At 43.7% G+C, this 8,404-nt stretch overlaps 1 long non-coding RNA gene across 4 annotated transcripts; it reads right to left on the bottom strand.

Annotated features, from left to right (window-relative positions):
- Nucleotides 1-174: 174 nt before the first annotated feature.
- On the bottom strand, nt 175-4,938 carry LOC125540474. Of its 4 annotated transcripts, none has more exons than XR_007297324.1 (8): nt 4,405-4,938; nt 3,094-3,150; nt 2,959-3,005; nt 1,871-2,057; nt 1,471-1,748; nt 1,279-1,356; nt 573-651; nt 175-475 (listed from the first exon to the last, which is right to left on the bottom strand). It is a non-coding gene; the product is annotated as an uncharacterized LOC125540474 (long non-coding RNA). The 4 variants fall into 4 exon arrangements; XR_007297323.1 differs by having other exon boundaries at nt 1,471-1,544; nt 1,626-2,057; nt 4,405-4,937; XR_007297322.1 differs by having other exon boundaries at nt 1,284-1,356; nt 1,471-2,057; nt 4,405-4,933.
- Nucleotides 4,939-8,404: the final 3,466 nt, after the last annotated feature.

The raw sequence follows: 8,404 nt of genomic DNA, 5'->3' as shown, positions 1-8,404 counted from the left end.
ATATATACTGGACGATACTTGATCATCAATATTACATCGAGATGTACAGGATCCCATTAGGATCAATCCAAGCAGCACTGCCATTAGCTCTGCCAGAAAAATGCTACTACTTCCATCAAAGATAGGAGGATACCTTAGAGAACAAGAAAGCATTACATAGAACTAAGGCGCATATATGTGAAATATTTGTACTAAAGCCAAATTGCAGTTACTTTTTCTAATGATTGTTTGACTGCAGATATATGTTGATTTTATATACAAGCAGTATGGTATGCAGAAATAGATATGCACAGCAATATCCCAGATGTAGAGTACTTGAATTCTATAATAATCAGGTATTATACCCCAGAACTAAAATTTCCAGAAAAACTATACCCAAATTTGGTTTGGATTTGTGTATAAATCATGGTGCCCTGGCTCCATGGAGCACCAATTCAATGTCCAATATATACTGTATCAGTAGTGTTCTCCCTTACTGTTTGAAAACAACAGATTGAAGTTATGATGGAGACGTAGTTGTGAAATGAGCAGCAGGGAGAGTGTCCAAGAATCAAATGGAGCATCTGAATTACCTGGGTGCTCATTGAAACAAATTGTGCAGAGATTAGTTCCACAGGAGCCATCACACTACCAGACTTGAGTATGGTTATCCTGCCATCAAAACCAAATGGTTACTACAGGAGCATAACACTATAGAACAATTAAATGACAAAAAATGGGCAGTGCCAAACTTCTAGAGAGTATACTACTTATACTTGGTAAATCTATAATGCATTTCTTTGGATTGAACAATAATATCATAATTGAACCAATTTTTCTGCTGGTTAGCCTATTTCAGATTGTAAGCACATAATTGGTGAATCTATAATGCATTTCTTTGGACGAAAACAACTTATACTTTGATCCTAAGGGTACAACATGAATTACTTCTAGATAACTGATGCAAAGTATCAGTAGTTAGTGATATTTATACACATGGTCTGCTTATTCCCGTTCTTTTTCATTCATACATAATGAAATTTCAGCTACAAAGTCAACAGATCCCAAGAAGAAAAATAAAAATGCCATGAAACTACATGAAGCATCTTAACTAATATAGATATAAGCCAAAAAATAATAGATGTACTGACAATGTCTAAATTAGCAGGTCACACAGTATTCAAAAGGATAAATATATAGCAATAGATAAGGCAAAGCACCACTGAAAAAACACCATTACAGTATAGCAACTAAAAACAAGAGGAAAATGAAATGCTCAGGAAAGGAAAAGGTCATTACCACACCTAATTGATGGTCTGTAGCATGAGTTCCAAGTGGATCGGTGAGGGATACACGGATTGCATCAACCAAGCCATCCTTCAAGACAGCAAATAGAATATATCATGGAAGAACCAGAGGCATCAAATCACATAAAAGACATGGCATCAGCTTTCAGTCCACAAGGAGATCGAGATTGAGACGGAGACGGACCTATAGGGCATTGCCAGTCATGACGGACCTATATGCCCAGCTCTATTGAATAAAGTTCTTGGAACATAGTGTTTCTGAAAAATCCACATAGATTTCAAGAATGAGTAGGCCTTGACATCAAACCAAGAACAATTAGAAAATAAATGTTCTCATACCACATTGGAGTGAATGGTCCTAGGTACATGCCACATATTGAGCAAATCCAAAGAATTTTATAAAATTGACAAACAACCATCTGATTATATGGACGGAAAGAGTAATATACTGGTATCCACTCCCTTGCGTATTTACATATGGAGAATATAGATATAGCAAGTCAGTACATCATCGAAAGATAGCAACAAAGAAAGTATTGGATAAGTGATGAGAAACCAATGACAAATGAATGATCCACTCTTACGGCCTCTCTTTCTCTTTCGACATTTCATGGTGACCTCCTATTTTGTCCCTCTCGAGCTGCAGGACACACACACATGCTAATCTTTATGTCAAGCTGCAAAGAAAGGGGGCGGCCAGCTGGGAGAAGGAGAAGGTGGTGGCGAGGAGTGTAGCAGGATCCCAAAGGAGCGGCTGGGCGAAGGAGGTGCCTAAAAGTAATAACAATTTAACTTCAGAAGGTGACACTCAATTTTAATATACTAAATATAAATACATTGGTACCCAGGATCTAAAAGCAGAACACAAACCACTGTCTGGTCCCCCAGCTCAACCACAAAAATAATGGGGGTGGGGGTGGGGGTTGGGGGGTAACACGAATGCGCGGTGCAGCTCGTCCTCCCAACCAACAGCAAAAGCAGCCCAGGTTCCCCCAATTTCAACCACTGTAATTGGGGGAGGAAGAGCTAGCACGAATGCACACTGTTGCTGCCCCCAGTCAGTAGCAAGCATCCACCTAGGCAGAGCTACTACCAATTACGCGCATTATCAATATAACTCAGAGGTAGCAGAGTTTTCTACTGAATGTATACATGTGTATAGTCACTCAGAGGTAGCAGAGTTTTGGAATTCGAAGCGTTTACAGAAGCTGAAACAGAACCATATCTGTGTTTACATCAGGCTTATGATATTATGGCATGCCTTTTCTTCTCTATCCGTCGCAATAAACCTTTGATGGTTGACACTAAGATAAAGCACATGTTCCATCAGAAAATACTCCCCTTATGGTTCAGTCCATCAAAAACAATATATTCCATTCCATGCTTTCTCAATTATTTTTGGTATCAGTACAATTGGATAAGAAGAATGTATGATAAAGGCTGGAAGATAACAATAACCTAAAAACAGAAGGTCCTCCAGAATCTAGAGTATTAACAGAGTAGCGCGATACAACTGATATGTAGAAGTAGGTAGTAATATTAGTAGTGAAATAAGAATATGGTTATATCTCACATACAGAAAAATATATCAGAATCTGTTACGGGTGAACTGAAATATATCTGCAAACAGTTATATGATTTATCATTTCCATATCTGAAAAGAGGAGCTTACCCATCTTCTTCTTCCCAGCAACTGTGGAGGACTGCCAATCCAGCACCCTGCAAATGAACAGATCACATATCAAATTGAATCTGAAACGAATGAACATGACAGCAAAAAGGAAAATTCAGGTTGCGTCAGCCATACCTCTTGATAGATGTCCAGCTGCTGTAAGAGGCAGCGCCCTTTGGATCTAGAGCCCAGCTGAAACGAGAAAACAGATTGAATCTCAGGTCAGAAGGTGAGCTGGAAAGAAGAAAATAAACACATTCCCGCAAAATCTGGGGCCACCTGCTCTGGTCCTCAAGCATTGGTTATGATTTATCCACGCTATTCAACTTTTGCTCTTACCGGCTCCTATAACATTGTAGTCTATACAAGGATGGCGTAATAACCATACTACTAGCCATTTTACTCTTACACGAGGCATTGGCAAAACCCAGAGAAGTAAATGAAAGCATCAACCGCTGGCTGAATGCTTAATAGAACAATTTTCCTAGAGTGCAACTAGCATGGCTCATAGGAAAAACATTAATCGTCAGCCCCTGTTGACAATCACCACTGTCCAACTCATCGTGATAAAATAAGATAAATTCTAAATCTAAATTTAGATACTAACCATTTGAACTATTGGGTAACAATGGAAAGCCATACAGGGGTGGACTAAAACCGCCACTCTCTAGTCGTTTTCTACACGTGGCATCATGCAACCCAGACACATAAATGAAAACCTGGTCTGGAGGCTGAACACTTAATTAACACAACATTTCCCTGCAGTCCAACTAGCATGGCTCGTAGAAAAAATTAAGCATAAAATTAGCTATGTTGCACGTGACATGGCCAACCCATACAAATAAATGAAAACCTCAACAGCAGGCTTAACACAGTGCAAGTAGCATGGCTCATAAACATTAATCGTCAGCACCCTGTTGACAATGAACTATTTAGGAAACAATGGAAAGCCATACAGGGGTGAACTAAAACCGCCACTCACACGTGGCATCGGCCAGCCCGGACAAATAAGTGAAAACCTGAACAGGAGGCTGAATGCTTAATTAATAGAACATTTTCCTACAATCCAACTAGCCGTGTTCCACATGGCATCAACCAACCAAGACAAATAAATGAAAACCTCAACTGCAGGCTGAGCACCTAATTAATAGAACATTTTCTTATGGTGCAAGTATGGCCCATAGAAAAAACGAATTGACAGCTCCCAACAACAATCACCGCTCTTTAGCTCATCAATCATTGTTGCATTGCAAGATAGATAAAGTAGATACTAAACCCTAAATCAAGATATTGGAGTATCTGGTAATAATGGAAAGCCCATACAATGCGTGTTCTATGTCAACCTGGTGGCACGTGCGGTGGCAATCGACTCTCGCAAGCAACCCTTATAATGAAATAATAAATATGTAAAGGCAGTAACAAGTGCGAGGCGAAAGGTTATAGTACCTCCTTATCCCCCTATTCCCCTCATCCTTGCAAGCGCCTCAGTCGAAAAAAACAGAGTTAGTAGGTCGACGGGCGGAGTGCCATGGCCGCCCATCGGTCGGTGCTGGAGCGGCGGCGGACCCGAGCGGTCGTCTGTAGAGGCCACCATGGCCGCTGCCTTGGGACTCCCGGTGGCGCGCGTGGGGCCACTGGTGGTGGTGGAGCACGGGAGCAGGGGATCCTGGAGCGGAGTGGACAGCCGAGCGGCCGGAGCCAGCTCACCTGCAGAGGCCACCATGTCCGCCGCTGTGGGATTCGCGGTGACGCGAAGGGTTCCTACGGGGACGGGATCCGGCGGCGGCACTCCGGATCTGGTGGTCTGGCCTGGAAGAAGGATGAGGAAATGAGATCCGGCAGCGGCGCCTGCTCCAGTTAGTGTGTCCCAAGCTATGAACGATATGCTCAAGGCAGAATTCACTCGAGAGGAACTGAAAAAGGCTCTTGATGGCATGGGTGATCTCAAAGCACCAGGACTAGACGGAATGTCGGCTCCCTTCTACAAGAGGTACAGGATCTGGTTGGTGAGAAAATTGCCCCCGCACGCAAGCTGGGAGGGAGGAGCACTCCACTTTGTTTTACTATCTCTCCCGTAGCTCTGTGTGCCATAATTCTATAATTTCAAATAAAGTTCACCCATTCACAAAAAAATGTATGCTCCGTCAAAATCCTTATGTTTTTTAAATTACATCCATAGGGCATAAAGGCATATTTTTTTAGAGGATAAACCCGCAGACCATACGAGTGTTGGCATTGTAGGGAGGTTTGTCCCAAGAAAGAGATCCTCGTGTGGCGCATGCCGCTCGACCTGGGCCTTTTCACAACCCGTGCTCAAACTTAGCCGGCCCAACTATCACGAAAATAAAGGCAACACTAGCTAAAATAAGTTGGCATCTAAGGTTGTTGCTAATCGCCTAGAGAGAGTTTTACCTGAAATAATTTCTGAAGAGCAATCAGCCTTTGTCCCGGGGCGTTTGATCACTAACAATATTATTGCTGCTTATGAGTGCCTCCATTTTATGAAAAGAAATAAAGAAAAAAAAACATAGACACTGTGCTTTGAAATTGGATATGATGAAGGCATATGACAGGGTTGAATGGAATTATTTAAGAGCCATTATGCTGAAGTTGGGATTCAGAGAGAGATGGGTCAATATTGTGATGGACATGGTAACTTCTGTATCCTTTTCGGTCCTTTTTAACGGACAGAAGCTTGATGAATTTAAGCCTACACGTGGAATCCGTCAGGGAGATCCTATTTCACCATACCTTTTTTTGCTGGCAGCAGAGGGCCTTTCATGCCTTTTAAAATCTAGAGATCGGTCATCTAGTCTCGGTGGTATTCAGGTGGCCACATCGGCTCCGCCGGTGAACCATTTGTTATTTGCAGATGACAGCCTGCTGCTTTTTAAAGCAACTACAGAGGGAGCTAAAGAAGTTTCTCATCTTTTGGAAACATATGCACTAGCTTCTGGTCAGAGAATTAACAGAGATAAATCATCTATATTCTTTAGCAAAGGCTGTCCTGATGGAGTTAGGGGGGCAATTAAACAGATTTTGCATGTCCCTAATGAGCAGCTAAACGAGAAGTACCTTGGGATGCCATCTGACGTTGGGATCTCCAAGAATGGAGCTTTTAAATATCTCAAGGATAGACTCTGGAATAAGATAAAAGGGTGGATGGAGAAGCTACTGTCTGCGGCCGGTAAGGAGGTATTGATAAAATCAGTTGCCCAAGCAATACCCATGTACTCTATGTCATGTTTTAAATTGCCACGAGGATTGTGCCAACATTTAACATCCATGATTAAAGCCTTCTGGTGGGGCAGCAAGAGAGGCAAAAGAAAGCCCTATTGGGTATCATGGGACACCATGAGCATGCCTAAATACATGGGAGGTCTCGGTTTTCGAGATTTCGAGATATTTAATCTAGTGTTACTGGCAAGGCAGGCTTGGAGAGTTTTGGAGAATCCAGAGTTGCTAAGTGCTCGAATTCTGAAATCGGTTTACTTCCCAGAAACAGATTTTCTTTCAGCCCAGTTAGGCAATCACCCATCACAAATTTGGAGGGCAGTAATTGAAGGGAGGGATACCTTGAAACAAGGACTTATCAGGCGCATAGGGAATGGTGAAACAACCAGCATATGGAATTCAAATTGGATACCACGGAAGGAGAATATGAGGCCTATTGTCTCTTTGGTACCAAATCCACCGCAGTTTGTGTCGGAGCTCATTGAACCCGTTAATGCTCGATGGAATGTCCAACTACTTGAGGAAGTTTTTCTGTCATATGATGCTGCTGCAATCCAAAAAATCCCAATTTGTACCTGAAACATTGAGGACTTTTGGTCTTGGGGTTTTGAGAAGAATGGCACTTTCTCCGTACGGTCAGCATATAGAATGGTTGTGGCTACAAAAAGTAGAAGAGAAGATTGGCTGGACGAGCGGGCAGGACCATCAAACAATGCAGCTAATGAAAAATCTTGGGTAAAGTTATGGGGTGTACTAGTGCTGGCCAAGATAAAAGTATTCTTATGGAGATTAGCAAAGCATTCTATCTCGACTAAGGATGTCAGAAAACATAGGAACATGTCTACGAGCGATCTTTGCCCTGTGTGTGGGACGCAAGATTCTTGGAGGCATAGTTTGCTTGAATGCAATATGGCTCGATGCGTTTGGTCGCTGGTTGACCATGAACTTCTGGAGCACATGATCGCCACTGCCGAGCCTACAGCAAAAAGCTGGCTTTTCTCCATGTTTGATGTCCTGAACCATGAGGAAGTGACGTGGATGACGGTGACACTATGGGCTATTTGGTATGCTCGACGAAAGTTGATACATGAGCGAATTAACCAAAGTCCCTTGTCAACTCATCTTTTTGTCACTCGTTTTATAGCAAAGCTAGATCAGCTACAACAAAAGAAGGATCAACATGTGATATCGGCGCCAAGGGTTGTGTCACCCAGAGTTTGGCGACCACCACCAGAGGGAACTGTCAAAATAAATGTGGATGCAGGTGTATCAGAGGACCATGGAACCGGCACTGCAGCAGCTATATGTAGGGACCGGGATGGTAGTTTTCTTGGCTCGTCGATCTTGGTTATCAAGGGCCTGCTTGAACCTGCAGTGCTAGAAGCTGTTGCCTGTAGAGAAACTCAAGCTTTGGCACAAGACTTGAACCTACAACATTTTTTTATAACCTCTGATTGCAAGCAAGCAGTGAAGCATATTCAGCAGAAGTCCGCGGGAGAAGAAGGTGGGATTATTAAAGAGATTCATGAGACCACAACTGTTGGGGAACGTAGTAATTTCAAAAAAAATTCCTATGCACACGCAAGATCATGGTGATGCATAGCAACGAGAGAGGAGAGTGTTGTCTACGTACCCTCGTAGACCGAAGCGGAAGCGTTGACGCAACATAGAGGAAGTAGTCGTATGTCTTCCCGGTCCAACCGATCCAAGCACCGTTACTCCGGCACCTCCGAGTTCTTGGCACACGTTCAGCTCGATGACGCTCCCTGGGCTCCGATCCAGCAAAGCTTCGGGGAGGAGTTCCGTCAGCACGACGGCGTGGTGACGATCTTGATGTTCAACCGTCGCAGGGCTTCGCCTAAGCACCGCTACAATATGACCGAGGTGGAATATGGTGGAGGGGGGCACCGCACACGGCTAAGGAACGATCACGAAGATCAACTTGTCTCTCCTGGGGTGCCCCCTGCCCCCGTATATAAAGGAGCAAGGGGAGGGGCGGCCGGCCTAGGAGGGGGCGCGCCAAGGGGAGTCCTACTCCCACCGGGAGTAGGACTCCCTCCTTCCTTGTTGGAGTAGGAGAAGGGGAAAGAGGGGGAGAGGAAGAAGGAAAAGGGGGTTGTGCCCCTTGTCCAATTCGGACCAGAGGGGGGGGCGCAGGCCTCCTTCCTTTTGGCCTCTCTCCTCTATTCCCGTATGGCCCAATAAGGCCTAT

This window comes from Triticum urartu, chromosome 2, assembly GCF_003073215.2.
Source record: "Triticum urartu cultivar G1812 chromosome 2, Tu2.1, whole genome shotgun sequence".
Lineage (NCBI taxonomy): Eukaryota > Viridiplantae > Streptophyta > Magnoliopsida > Poales > Poaceae > Triticum > Triticum urartu.
This window is presented reverse-complemented; position numbering and strand designations above follow the sequence as displayed.